This window comes from Leptonychotes weddellii, chromosome 7 (assembly GCF_054177405.1).
Source record: "Leptonychotes weddellii isolate Sample4059 chromosome 7, ASM5417740v2, whole genome shotgun sequence".
In the NCBI taxonomy this organism is placed as follows: Eukaryota; Metazoa; Chordata; class Mammalia; order Carnivora; family Phocidae; genus Leptonychotes; species Leptonychotes weddellii.
Genome location: NC_138375.1, coordinates 23,011,187 through 23,025,186, shown reverse-complemented (window position 1 = coordinate 23,025,186; position 14,000 = coordinate 23,011,187). Strand labels below are relative to the sequence as shown.

The window sequence follows — 14,000 nt, the reverse complement described above, 5'->3', positions numbered from 1 at the left end:
ACTTTGCCAAAGGACCTTTCCCTAATTTGCAAACATCTATGAAAATCTTACAAAAATACACGACTTGCATCATCTAATTACACATGTAATAAATCACCCTTGGGGAAAGAAGAAGGCCATCCACAATGCTCCTCGGTACAGAGCATAAGGTCGCACACACCAGCCCCAAGAACTCAGGAAACGGCTCCTCACAGGGCAGCAGCTTCCCAGATATGGCATTCCCATGACAGAGACACGTGGGAGACACGCATCTGCGACTGTGCCTTTTACCTTGGCAGCCTCTCCCTGGCTGAGCCTCCACCAAGTTCACTTGCCAGCCTGGCAGCTACTCTGGGCTCCCAGAGACTGAATGTAGGACACTTTGAAGCAGGTGAAGTTTGTTTTTTGAGAGTCTCCCACTTTCTCTCTCCTGGGACATCTCTTCCCACAACCAAGTGCTACGATAGTTAAGCTGTTACCTATAACAAAGATTGATTAAAATGACAGAAGCGAGTTTGGAAAACATAGGCCTTAAGTGGATTATTGTGGGCTATAGCCTGGCTACTCTGAATTCACTAGAAATGCAGAAGAAACATTAGGCTCCACCCCGACTCACTGCACAAGAATCTGCATTTTATCCCCAGGTGATTCATAGGTTGGAACACAGCCTACTGTCCTGGGTTAATATTTTTCTCCTGGTAAATGAAGATATAAATATCAAATGGTAGCTTTTAGGAGAGGCAAGCTGGCTGGCTTGCTTTTTTTCCTTCACCATGGACCTCTCTGGCTGTCTGGTAAAATCTCATAATAGTATCTTTAAATGCATAAAATGTCTAGGATTACAAAGAAAACCAATTATGTTGAAATAGAATAGCCTAAATGTTTCTAAATGTATACGATTCTTTATTTTATATATATATATATATTTTTTTTTAGATTTTTTTTTTTTTAATTTATTTGACAGAGAGAGACACAACGAGACAGGGAACACAGGCAGGGAGAATGGGAGGGGGAGAAGCAGGCTTCCTGCGGAGCAGGGAGCCCGATGCGGGGCTCAGTCCCAGAACCCTGGGATCATGACCTGAGCTGAAGGCAAACACTTAACGACTGAGCCACCCAGGCGCCCCTATTTTTTATATATTTTTAAAAGATTTTATTTATTTGAGAGAGAAAGAGAGAGAGACGGTGGGCAGAGAGAGAGGGAGAAGCAAACTCCCCACTGAGTGCAAAGCCTGATGCGGGGCTCGATCCCAGGACCCCGAGATCACTGCCTGAGCCGAAGGCAGACGCTTAAGACCAACTGAGCCACCAGGTGTCCCTGTGCTTCTTTATTAACACATTAAATAAGAAGATCTAGCAACAGGTTTATTAACTGATGTATTTTCAAAGTTGCAATGTTGGAAGATATCTGCTACAAATAATATGCATCATTTCTACTGGTGCCAGGCATGGGGACCGCTAATACTACTGTGCTTTGTTCCCTACATCCATTACTAAAGGAAAGACGAAATTTGAACAATAGTGACAACAAACATTAGATTTTCCTCCCTTCCAGGTTCACAGTCCCACTGAAATAAATCTGTTACTAGAGTCTAGGTTAAGAGTAAGAGATGTTTAGGGATCTTATGCAAAAGGAGGTAGAAAGTTGTGCCCCATATCTGTCTGTCTGTCTGTCTGATCTTAGTTTGAGCAAAGCTGGTCAAATCACTTCCTTCTCTGATAGCGACTGCATTTGCCTTTTTGGCTTCTGTCCGCTGGCTTTGATGTGAGTTCCTACCACAGAGACGAGCACTTAGATTTTAAGAAGTACTTTTGATTGAATCCTTTAGGTTGGGGTCCCAAATATTTCTGAAACAGACATGCCAGGCTATGTTCTGAATACCATTACACGGAGTAACTAAAATAATCCCATTTTGTAGGAAGCTGCCTTCTCCATCTGCATAGGCACTTCCATACAAATGTGGATTTAATATAAATTACGGACTCTGAATTCTGAAACATTCTCCCTGCTCTGTCAGAAGGCATGGGGCAGGCTCCCTGTCTCTTGGACTGCAAGCAAGGCACCTTTTCAGGGTGGTTTTCTTGCCAAGAATAAGCAACACTTCCCACAGCCATGTCAACGGTGGTTCTCAAAACAAGATCCATTTTCAGAAAAAGCCAAAATCAATTTGTCTCTCAATTTCAAAATTGTACATCCAAGGCATCTACACTGCTCTGCAGGCCATTGCCCCCTCACACTAACCAAAGTGTCGTGAAAGCAAAATGGAACTGAGCACATCAGCCTCAGGGAATTCATCTGACACTCGGTTTGAACTCTTGCAGAAGTTGCTACCACACAATGAGGCATTTCTCTAACAAACACAAATCATGTGAGCATGTTTCAGCCACATGTTTACAAAAGGAAGAAAGACCTACAAACTTGAGTCACAGTCTTCCATTAAGGTTCTTGCTCAAAAATAGCCATATCTCCAGGTCCACTTGAGTGTCATGCATTAATTTCTGCTTGCAGCCCTTCTCCCTAACATACACACACATGCTGGTCACCCACACTTAGCTTTTCTCCAGCTAGGTTTGCTCATCTGAAAAAGAGTGCAAAACCTTGCATTTGAACCCCCCATGATGAATGAGTTGCAGGACTTCTATCTATTTCCCCACCTGTCCTGGTTCAGGTGCAGGTAATCTAGGATATGGTTCTAAGAAAGAAAATAGTCTGAAAGCAGAGGAAACCTTGCAGATTTTGAGGGCCAACCTGCGGATGATAGAAGTCTATCATAGTAAATTGGATCACCGTGAAACTGCTTTTAAAATTCAGCACTGTATTATTCACGGTCAGCGGGCCTAGAAAGGTTGACTCTTTGGAGGGTTTGAGATCTTAGCTTTGAGATCACTCTGGTTTTAGAGTAATTCAGACGTTGCTGCTGGAGTAGATGAAGAACCCACAGTAAAAAGACTAAAGCGGACAGCAGATTCTCTCTCCACCCAGAAATCCCAATGGCAACAAATGTAATTAATTAAGCCACCAGAATGCTGTAGAGATGATTCATGTTTCTCCTAGTGAAAGTTTGAAATAACTGACTCTACACACTTTTGAGATGAAGTGTTGAATTTCTGTTACCATAAGAAAGGCCTTAAGCATGTCTAATTAGTTAGAGACATGGGAATGTCTAATGCCCCAGCATTATGAAAACAGTAGGATTCCCACCACACAACGTTTGGTTGGGCCACTGGGACCTCCATAAAATCCTCACCCACCAAGATGCCCCCAGGTACATTCTCAGCTCCAGCATTCCGTCCTCCAACATTCTTTGACTGACTTGAGGGAGAAACTGAAGTCAAGCAAGTTCTAGCCTGTAAAAAGGATTGTGCAAAGGACTTAGCTTTGCAAACCCAAACTGTACCCTTCCTTTCTGCCACCTTCTCCCCTACAGCGCTTAGAGGTAATTGTCTGTTTCCCCTCCAGGTCTTTATTGCTCTCCTGCCAAAACTGTCTTGCCTCTGTTACTATCAAATACCTGTGAGGTTTTCCAAAGCCCACAGCTTACTGCCAACATTCAGCCCTCTACCCCACAGGCAGACGCCTGGGAACTTTAGGCAAAGTGTTGCAAGGTGAAGACTAAGGTGGAATTTGGCAAGTAGAAGGCGAAGACATGGTTCCTTGGAAGACAGACCCTCCAGTGGCTGATGGAACCAGCCCGCAGGAGAAAAGAACACTTTAGTTAAAGGAGTAGAAACAAGAGCAAAAGGCATGGGTACAGGGTTGCTCTTCCATCAAGAACACCATGATGAATCCAGAGATTCAAGCTATTTAAATGAAAGTCAACTACGGTGCGTTTGAATTCTGTCCCACTTCCCCCTGGCTTGGGCACTTCTATTTGTGTCCTGATTTGGGTGGGAATTCCAAATTGTTCACTGCAAGAGTACTTTTTTTTTTGGAGGGGGAGAGAGGAGAGCCTGTAAGAATGTTTAAGCTTTTGTTAAAAGGGCAAGGCTTGGGAAGATATAATGTAGAAACAGAAGGCCATCTATCTACCCTTTAAGGGAGAAACCTGCAAATGTTCTTTGCCCCTCCCCACCCCAAGTCTGAGGAGTCCCGTTGAAACAGAGGCCTTTTAACTGAACTGATTCTCAAGGGCCGCTCTGGTCATTCCTCGGACTTGCCCTACTTTGCCAATTTCCAGCTTGGTTTCCATCTTCTAATTTGGGAAGAAGACTAGAGCGGAAATTAGAAAGGCAAAGAAGATAGTCCAAGTGTATCTTGCTTTAAGTATACCTGATAGAAGGGGCACCTGGGTGGCTCAGTTGGTTAAGTATACCTGATAGCCTCCGAACCTCAAAGTTACCAAAAGTATAAAGTAATGCTTCTCTTTTACCAAAGGAATCACTTTGGGTCCTTCTTCTTTTTTTTTTTTTAATTTAATTTTATTATGTTATGTTAATCACCATACATCATTAGTTTTTGATGTAGTGTTCCATGATGCATTGTTTGCTTATAACACCCAGTGCTCCATTCAATACATGCCCTCTTTAATACCCATCACCAGACTAACCCATTCCCCCACCCCCCTCCCCACTAGAGCCTTCAGTTTGTTTCTCAGAGCCCATAGTCTCTCATGGTTCGTCTCCCCCTCCGATTTCCCCCCTTCATTTTTCCCTTCCTACTTTTTTTTTTTTTTTTAACATATAATGTATTATTTGTTTCAGAGGTACAGGTCTGTGATTCATCTTTGGGTCCTTCTAAGTGCCAAGTTCCTCTGGTGCATGTAAAATATAGTTATATTGCTTCTTCAGGAAGGGATCATACAAAGGGAGGCAGATCTAGAGCCCAGGTCAATTGTTGCCAGGGCTCAACTCATTGCACAGGGACCTTGTATCTAAGCTGAGACTGTGAGCTCACCCCGTGCCCTACTGAGGCCATCTGTGGAATGCAGTGTAGTGTGGCTGCATGCCCACACACACTTAGATTTAACAAACCATGGCAACCTAAGGTAGTGGGCCACCAGGGATAGAAAAACCATCAGAAGATGTCCTAGTAGGGCACACTCAGCCTCCTCCTCTCCTAAGCAGAGCAGGTGTCTTGTCAATGGAAAAGGGATGCTGCCCCCTTATTCCCTGGCCACTGAGGAAACAGCAGAGCTCCAGTCAGGACACCCAAGGTGAAATGGATGTTGTGCTCCTGGCCCGCACTGCAGGAAATGTCTAGAAAGGATGTTTGGAGTTGAGAGGATGCATTGCCTACAGAAGTTCTTAAGAGGGACACAGCCTAATCACAAGTCTCCCTTTCTAACTCAGAATCATAACTTCTATTTAGTTGGCCATTCCTCTCTTCTAGATTTTCATACTTTTGCACACATAGGCACACATTTAGCTCCATCTTTTATCCTATTCACCATCAGAAAAAAGCTGATGAGTAGAGGTCAGATTCCAGCCCTGTTCAGAGAGCCAAAGGGAGGGGGCAGAGGCTCCAGTTTTTTTTTTTTTTTAAAGATTTTATTTATTTATTTGAGAGAGAGAATGAGATAGAGGGCATGAGAGGGGGGAGGGTCAGAGAGAGAGGCAGACTCCCCGCCGAGCAGGGAGCCGGACGTGGGACTCGATCCCGGGACTCCAGGATCATGACCTGAGCCGAAGGCAGTCGCTTAACCAACTGAGCCACCCAGGTGCCCTGGAGGCTCCAGTTTTGAGCTTACACACTTGCCCTCCCAATATTCTACAAATGACTTGGCTAATTAAGTGCTGCTCATGGCTTATCCTCCAGTTTAGCTCATGATCAGACTTTGACTGCCTGGTGGTTTCTGTATCCTTATGAGCCAGCTTGGTCACATGGCTCAAAACAAAAAGGTCCCTCACGCTACTTTGAGATACCAGGTAGTTCTAGAGCTCTTAGATACATACTACCAACTCATGTAGAGGAAGAGGTTACTCACCTCTAATCATGGCCTGCTGGGAACCCAAAGCTGACCCTTCACCCCAGAGCCTGCCCCATTAAATCTGGCCACACAGCACCACACCCTCTTGGGCAAGCTTAATAAATTCCCTCACGTGCTGTGATTCCTAACTGCTCCTTGCTTGGGGAGTCCAGGCCTCAGTCTGCTCGGCTTCTAGTCGAGTTTCAGCAGTTACGCAAATCAGGTTTCTGACTATGTCTGAGAAATTCCAGCACATACAGGAATAGCAGGTTGCTTAATCTCTACATTCAGAGCCAAACTCCTTTCTAAATACAGTCAAAGGTGCTGCCTCGCTCACATGGTAGATTAAAGGACCCACCCTTGTCAGCTCTGACAAGTCGACTTGTCAAGTGCATTGCCGCCATCTTGTTTTCTAGCCATGAACTCCCATAGGACACCAGACTATACATATTTTCATACTTCCTCACTTGTTTTCATCTGTCAAACTGGGCCCCACCCCCATTCTTCTCCACGGACAGCATCCAATTTCCAAATACAGGATGCTAGATGGCTGAAGTGTCTTGGAGAAAAAAAGAAATTAATACTGGCTGTTTTGTTTTTCTTCTTAAACTATAATCTCCTTGTGAGAAACTTTTCTGTGTTTCTGCAGTGGACAATGAGCTACTTACAGAAGTCTGCTCCACATCCAGGCCTGCAGTTTTGACACAAGTTAAACATGAGCAAGGTCACCAGATTTTCCTCTTCCCTTATTAGAAATGACATTAACAATGAAATACTGTGCTGGGTGGAGGAGAACTGCATGTTCAGGGGAAAGGCTGGTGTACCTAGAGTAGGCTTTCTTAGAGAGCAATAAAGGAACACTGTTCTGGATATGAGAAAATATGACATTCACTTAACTCACTATCTTTTTTTTACAGAAAATATCTTTTTTTAAAAATTTTTTTTCCAGAGTGGCAATACCAAGCAACTCGGATTGTAGAATTCTGGCCAGCATTCTGTCCACAAAAGAGAAACAAGGAAGTGAATCATTTTTGTGTAAGTTAGCAGGGTGTTATGTTCCCCATCAGGTTCTTCCAGTGGGGGGCACCATCAACATGTGGTGGGCTGTCTCATGGATGGCTTCACCAGCGGGTTCACCAACAAGGGGACAGGGGCAAAATCCAGCCGTATTGCACAGTTCATCTGACATTTCTCTCCCATTGATTGGACCCTGAAGAAAATCTTCCAACTTCCCTGTTCCTGATCCACCCCTTTTAAGGCAATAATGCCATTTAACAGACTGACAAATGAAAATCAGTTTCCAAAACAATAGCTCATTGAAGCTGTGGAGAACTTCCATTGGTCATTCTAGTCATAAATGATGTTAAAAATCAGAGGTCAGCAACTATTTTCTCTAAGAGGTCCTAGAGAAAATATTTTAGGCTTTGCAGGTCGTATCTGTCTCTGTCCTATATTCTTCTTTGTTGGTCTCTTCAACCCTTTAAAATGTAAAATACATATTTAGCTCCTGAGCCCCACAAAAACAGGCTGAGACAGGCTGGATTTGGTCCGCAGGCCACAGTTGGCTGACCTCTGACTGCTTCCAGAATGGAACCTGAAAAGGAGTCCCCCAGCTCACCTTAATTCACTGCAAAAGCACCTGGGACAGACGCATAAAGGATAGGAGACAAAGGGGCCCCACCCAACTGCTGGAGAGCAGGCCAGAAAGAACAAGAGTTGGGGGTGGTGGGGAACAGGAGAGGCTGTGTCATACCCGCCCCCGCCCCACACCTCTGTGGGTGTCGCTGTGGAAGGCAGAGAAGTCAGAGGGAAAAAGAAACCAGCGATAAGGTATGGGCTTGCCTTGACTAAGCACAGCCATCTCCCAGCCCTCCAGGCCTAAAATGCAAAGCCGGAAGATTTGGCCCCCGCACGAGGACGAAGCCAGCCAGTAGTTGAAGCAGCTCTCACATCTGCCTCCCCAGACACACCCCTGTGGCTAACAGGGCATTCTCAAAAGCTCAACTCAAAGAGCGCCAGTACTCAGGCTGGACTATTCAACCAAAATACTAAATTCTGGATCTAATTCTGGTGCTCCTGTCACTCTGACCACCCACACCATTTCCGACCTCCCCCAGGTCAGCTCAATTCCACTACTCTGACCACTTCACTGGGGCGGTGGGAATCCATGTCAAATTATCCAGGCGCCTAGCAGAAGCAAGGCCTGGCAATGGTTTAGAAACCCAGGCTTGAGGTGGTCTTCATTCTGTTCTGCTCCTCTCTCGAGAGCCCCAGCAATGGAAAGGGTGCTCTGAGATGCAGCTACAACGGGAACCACAGATCCGTCTCCAAATTATCTGTGCGTGTGGCTGTGACCCCTGGCCCTCCCCATTTATTTTCTACTTCTGAGTGTGAAGACGTCACCGTGACAGTTTCCAACCCTCAGCCCCTCCCCCCCATGACAAATACTCACGATCCACACTTCATTTTGCAATTCCCTGACTTAAAAGTTGAGCAGAGAAAGCCTGCCTTAATGGAGAAAACATTAGTGCATTCAGGCTTCATTCTGGATCCCAATTTCTGGATATTTCACAGCTGTTATACATCTACCTCCTTTCTTACAAAAGCCAGCAAAAATTAGCAAGCACCTTGTTGGCGCTGAAGTATGAAAATACAGCAACGGTCAAGCCTGAAAATCAGTTTCTGGCGGGCTATCTTCAAAGTATGTGTTCTAAAACAGTGCCTGCAATTCATTTATCATCTGCCAGTTTTAAAATCAGTTTTAACTAACTGCTGTGTGATTTTGTGTGATTTTAAAGCAACCCCCAGAATGTAACAAGCATTTGGTCATCAAACGAGTAACTGAGAAACACTCTCGCTTGGGCAGATATCAGCACAATTCAGGCGAGGTCTGTTTCTTATGTCAGTATTATCTACTCATTTCTCATATGCTTTAAAAAAACCACCAAAACAAAAACCATAGAAGTTGTGTTCAGAGAGAAGATCCGATTCTCTCCCCTGTTCAGGTCCCCCCTCCTACCTGCTTCTGAGCTGATCTCGTGAGCGCGCTCCACTGTGTCTCACAGCTGCTTGCCCAGGACAGGCTCCAAAGTTTGTTGTGCTTCATTTCCCTTCTCCATTCAGTTCTTTAAAGTTCTAGGCTATTAGCTATCAACAAAAATGTGAGCCATGCCAGTGTGTGCTCCGGCTTCCTGCCCGCTCCCCATGCCCTCCTGAGCTTAGAAGCAGATTTGCTCTCTCCTCCTCCAGCTTCACCTCCCGAGCTCGAGGGCCCCACCCACAGCACTCAGATCATTTTTCATGTATGAGTGCATCCAGCTACACTGTGTCTGTAAGAGAATGAGCCAACCCTTGCCCTGCCAGTGCCCTGGAACCATGCTGCTAAACGCGGCTTTAATTTGCCAGGAGTATGGGGGAGAATTAGATCCTGGCAGAAGTCATCTGTGGTTTCCTCCCGCAGGTGTCTGCAGACGGGGCTTCCATCCACAGAGGACCCACAATAGCATCATGATGCAAATGCCACCACAACCTGAGGAGCACTGAAGATTTCAGGCGTGAGACAACCAAAATACACCCCAAATGTGAAGCCAGGGTGATCAGTTGAGAAACTTACCACCCAGTGACCTGTTTTCCTTTGCATTTCTTAAAGGGCCAGGTTTCTTACTGCATTTAAATGGGAATAAAAATTGAGACTTTAAATAATTCTGTAAAGAAGCCCATTGGTAAGTAAAAGACCATTTAAAAAAAAAAAAAAGCCCATTGTTGTGATGATCCCAAATTTACAACTTTCCTACTCCAACAACACTCCCATCTTCCATCCCAGACCACTGATCCCCAAAACAGAGATTATGAGCCAGCTCCTGAGAACACTTACCTAGCTAGAATGACAGCAACTACAAAGATAAGATTTTTATCAGGAAATAGAATTTTTAAAAATAGCTCCCCTCCCCCAAACCAACACACATAGATCATGACTCCCACTATGCATAAAATTCGCCTTATTCGCAGCTAGAGCAAAAAGGGTCTTTCATGTACCATCAACCGAGACACAGGTCCAGAAACCCCATGGCCTTCAGAGTGGGTATGAAAATTTACATAAAGCTATTAAAATGGGAATGATGTCTTGTTATTAAAATACTGACAGCCTTTTAGCAGCTACACTTGTCAGGAACAAAAAAGGAGCAATGTCCTCTGCTCATCTGCAGTTATTCTCAGGTCATACTTTTGGAAAAGTTGGACAAACTGTGAGGTTTTAGAATTAGTCTGTTTTTCTCTATTCATTTATTTTATGTTTTATTTTTTAATAATTTTTAAAAAGATTTTATTTATTTATTTGTCAAAGACAGAGAGATACAGAGGGAAAGAGCACAAGCAGGGGGGGAATGGTAGGCATAGGGAGAAGCCGGCTCCCTGCTGAGCAAGGAGTCCAATGCTGGACTCGATCCCAGGACTCTGGGATCATGACCTGAGCCGAAAGCAGATGCTTTACCGACAGAGCCACCCAGGCATCCTTTCTTTATTCATTTATTTTAGAGTTTTATCCAATATGGATTCCCCTCTATGAACTGTGTGTTGTCAAAAGCTAGTCCCGATTGCCATGGGAAGTTCTTCAATTTAAAAATTTTAAAAATTTTGTATATTAAAAAATTGACGACTTAGTATCCAGACTTAAAGAAAGTCTGGCTTTTCTTTAATAAGATGGTTAAAATGTCCCCAAAGAAGAAAATGCTATACATTTTCACATGTTTCAAATGGGTTCCAGTTATCTAGCCTAATACCACATCCTTGAACAAAGCAGGTGATCTGCTTTTTATAGACGAGACCAAGAAAAGCAAGAGATTATATATACATATATATATGATGTTTCACTGGTGGGGCAGAGAGGGAACTGACGGAAGATCAGTTCCTAGTCCCTAAACCCGAGCAGGGAATCCCAGACCAGCCCAAATTTTCATGTGCCATCCAGGTTGCTGAAAGTTGATCACATGGGTGTCCTTCTAGGATTCACCTCTCCAGTTCCAGGACAGTTGACCTGCTCTGAGTTTAAGCTAAGAAGAAGGTCTGTTCTTCAAAAAATTTAGGAAGTGAGGGAAGAAAAGGGGGTTAATATTTTCTTGGTTCATGACCAACTACAGCTTAATCAGAAGCAAAGTTTGCCTATAGAATATTCTCTCCAGTATTAGTTTGTGAGATTGCCAATCATCTATGGTGAAAACAGTTATTCCACCTCTCTCCCATTCTCTCAACAAAGAGCGGATAATATATATTATATAATTTTGCTTTAAGGGGAATTACTGCTACATTTACTCACAAAACTAGCCATGCAGCGTGTACCAGGACACAGCAAGTACACAAGCCATGAGAAACATCTAGCCATCCAAGGTTTGAGGAAGATGAGATTTGGGTCAAACTGCCTGGGGTAGGAATCTGGAGCTTCCTTTCACCCACCTTAGGAGGGTGGTTCCTGGGCTCAGGAGACCACTATGCTCTCCCCCTCTGTGATCTAGGAGGAACTCTAAGCATCACTTAGCTCTACCTTCTCATTGTGGGGATGTTGAAACAGAGGCCCAGAGAGAGATGAAAAAACTTGCTGAGGTTATGGCATATTAGTTCAAGTACTGAGATTAGAACTTGGATCTCCCTCATTCAAATTCTAGGACAGCGCTAGGTGGACAAGCTGTAGATCTTCAGAGCCAAGAACTAAGAGCAGGGGCTCAGTAATGGCTCTCTAGCTCATCACAAAGCCCAGCCCACATTCACACCTGAGGCTCTCCCAGGAGCCAAAGCAGAAGGGTAACAAAGGCAGCATCAGAAGGACAGGGAGCTAGCAAGTGATTCTAGCAATCCCCAATAGAGAAAGAATGCAACAATGCCACACAAGCCAAGAGATGCTCTGGGTATTTCCCCCACACAACTGAAAGCAGGGACACAAATGGCTATTTGTACAATCATGTTCACAGCAGCAATACCCAAAGGGTGGAAGCAACCCAAGTGCCCACTGACTAATTAATAGACAAATGTGGGATATTATTCAGCCTTAAAAGGGGAGGAAATTCTGACACAGGCTACAACAGGGCTGAAACTTGAGGACATGATGCTAAGTGAATAAACCAGTCACAGAAAGGTAAATATCAGATGCCTCCTCTTATGTGAGGCCCCTGTGAGTAGTCAGATTCACAGAGACAGAAAGTAAAATGGTGAGTGCCAGGGGCTGGGGGAAGGGGGAGAACAGGGAGTTAGTGTTTATTGGGGACAGAGTTTACAGAGTTTCTGTTTTGCAAGACAAGATGTTCTGAAGATGGACGGTGGTGGGGGTTGCACAACAATGTGGATAGACCTAATGCCAATGGAACTGTACACTTAAAAATAGCTAAAATGGTAAATCTTATATTACATACACTTTTTAAAAAGCTAATGGAACCTGGACTTTCTTTGCAATTGCCCCTTGGCCAGTCCCATGGGGATCATGTTTCCTATTACGAAAGCCACAACGTGAAAAGGCCACCACTTGCCATAAGGTAAAATTCATAAATGACTCAAAAATAACAGGAAGCACTAAAGTTTCCTCCTCTCTTCTCCCCATCCCCCAGTCAAAAGTAACTCCCAGAAAGTTATGAACGCCAACAGCGTGCTCAGTTTGTTTCTATGTTCTGTGACAGAGACGATGGTGTTCATCTGGATGGGCAACACCCTCTAGCTTGTGCAAACAGGGAGAGCCCTGGCCTGGAACTGTCAACCAGCAGCTCCCTTCCAACTTGGGCCACCAAGGAAGAGGGCTCACAGACCGTGCCCCCACCCCGGGAAAGCTCCACGTGGCTGCCATCTGCTTGTCTACAGAACTGGTTTTTGTTTTGTTTTGTTTTGTTTTGCAATTGAATCTGGCCAATGAGACCAAAAGTCTGGGGGGTGCTCCTGCCTTCAGCTCTCTGGTCAGCCCGGCTCCATCTCCAAGCTCAACTTGCCTCCTCCCCGCGGGCAGCCAGGGTGAGACCTGGAGAGGCCCCGGCATCTCTCTGCTCCTCCCCCTTCCCTGCGTTATGCCCTCCACCTCCGCAGCAACTGCCACCAAGCCAGAGCCTCCAACTCCTCACCCTCCATCTTCCTCTGGAGCTTCGGACCCAGACCTCTGCCTGTCGCCTGTCCTGCTCCAGTGGCATGTCTTGTGGCATCGCAAACTCAGCACCCCCTAAAATAAAACCTATCCTTCTCTCCCTCAGACCAGCTCCTCCTCCTCTAGCCCCTCTTTTAATTAATGTTGTCCCAGGTCACCCAGCACGCAAGTCACCACCCACTGGCCTCTTCCCTTCTTTGCACTTGTGGTGGGGTCCTGCCTGCTCTACTCTGTACGTCTTTCGCTGTCCCCTCTCCTGGACTCGGTCATGTTTAGGGCCTTGAGTCCCAACAATTCTCTCTTCTTCCAATCTATCCTGCGCACAGAGACATCCACTGGCAAGTATGTAAGATCTGCTTGATAATTTCTCATTGCTCTGGTAATTTCTCATTGCTCAAAGGATAAAGCCTAAGCATCTTCACTCTTGATCCAGCCCCAATGCCTGCATCATGAAAAACACTAACTACTGCTCCTTCTCCTCTGTGCTTTTCACATAGACCAGTGGTGTTCAAGGTGGGGAAGACTTTACCACGTGGGAAGGAGGAGCGCTTGCTGCTGGCACCCAAAGGGTAGAGGCCAGAGATAGTGCTAAGCACCTGACAATACACAAGACAGCCCTCTGCAACAAAGAACAGCTGATGTGGGTTCTTACAGCGCTGGATTACACTGTACTTATTACCACGACGGCTTCCCACTCTAGGGCTGTAAGCATAAATATTGTCAGGGTGTAGAAAGTTAGATGAGTGAGAGAAGCAGGTTAGGCAAGAGCAATGGGGGGTGCTGAGAACTGGAGCGGCCATCTCTTTCCTAAAGCATCCAGATTCAACATCCCAAAAACGCTGAGCTGAATCATTGCAGCTTCTACGAGGCTCTTGAGCAGAGGTGAGGATTGTTCGCCTCCCTGGAGCTTGCTCCATTGGAAGTGCTGGGTCAGCAATTACCGGAAAGTTCCCTCTTACTTCCATCAGAGTCCAGCATACCCCTAAGTTCTAGTAAATAAATGG

The 14,000-nt window shown here is 45.2% G+C and overlaps 1 protein-coding gene across 7 annotated transcripts in view; it reads right to left on the bottom strand.

Moving 5' to 3' along the window:
• PDZD2 (PDZ domain containing 2) overlaps positions 1–14,000 on the bottom strand; it is a 340,075-nt gene that overhangs the window by 119,721 nt on the left and 206,354 nt on the right. The window contains exon 1 of one of the 7 annotated variants that reach the window (XM_081825949.1): positions 8,905–11,169. The exons of the other annotated variants lie outside the window; for them this stretch is intronic. The gene's annotated coding sequence lies outside the window, so the exon portion shown is untranslated. Of the gene's footprint in view, positions 1–8,904; positions 11,170–14,000 lie in introns of those variants that run through there. 7 annotated transcript variants of the gene reach the window in all.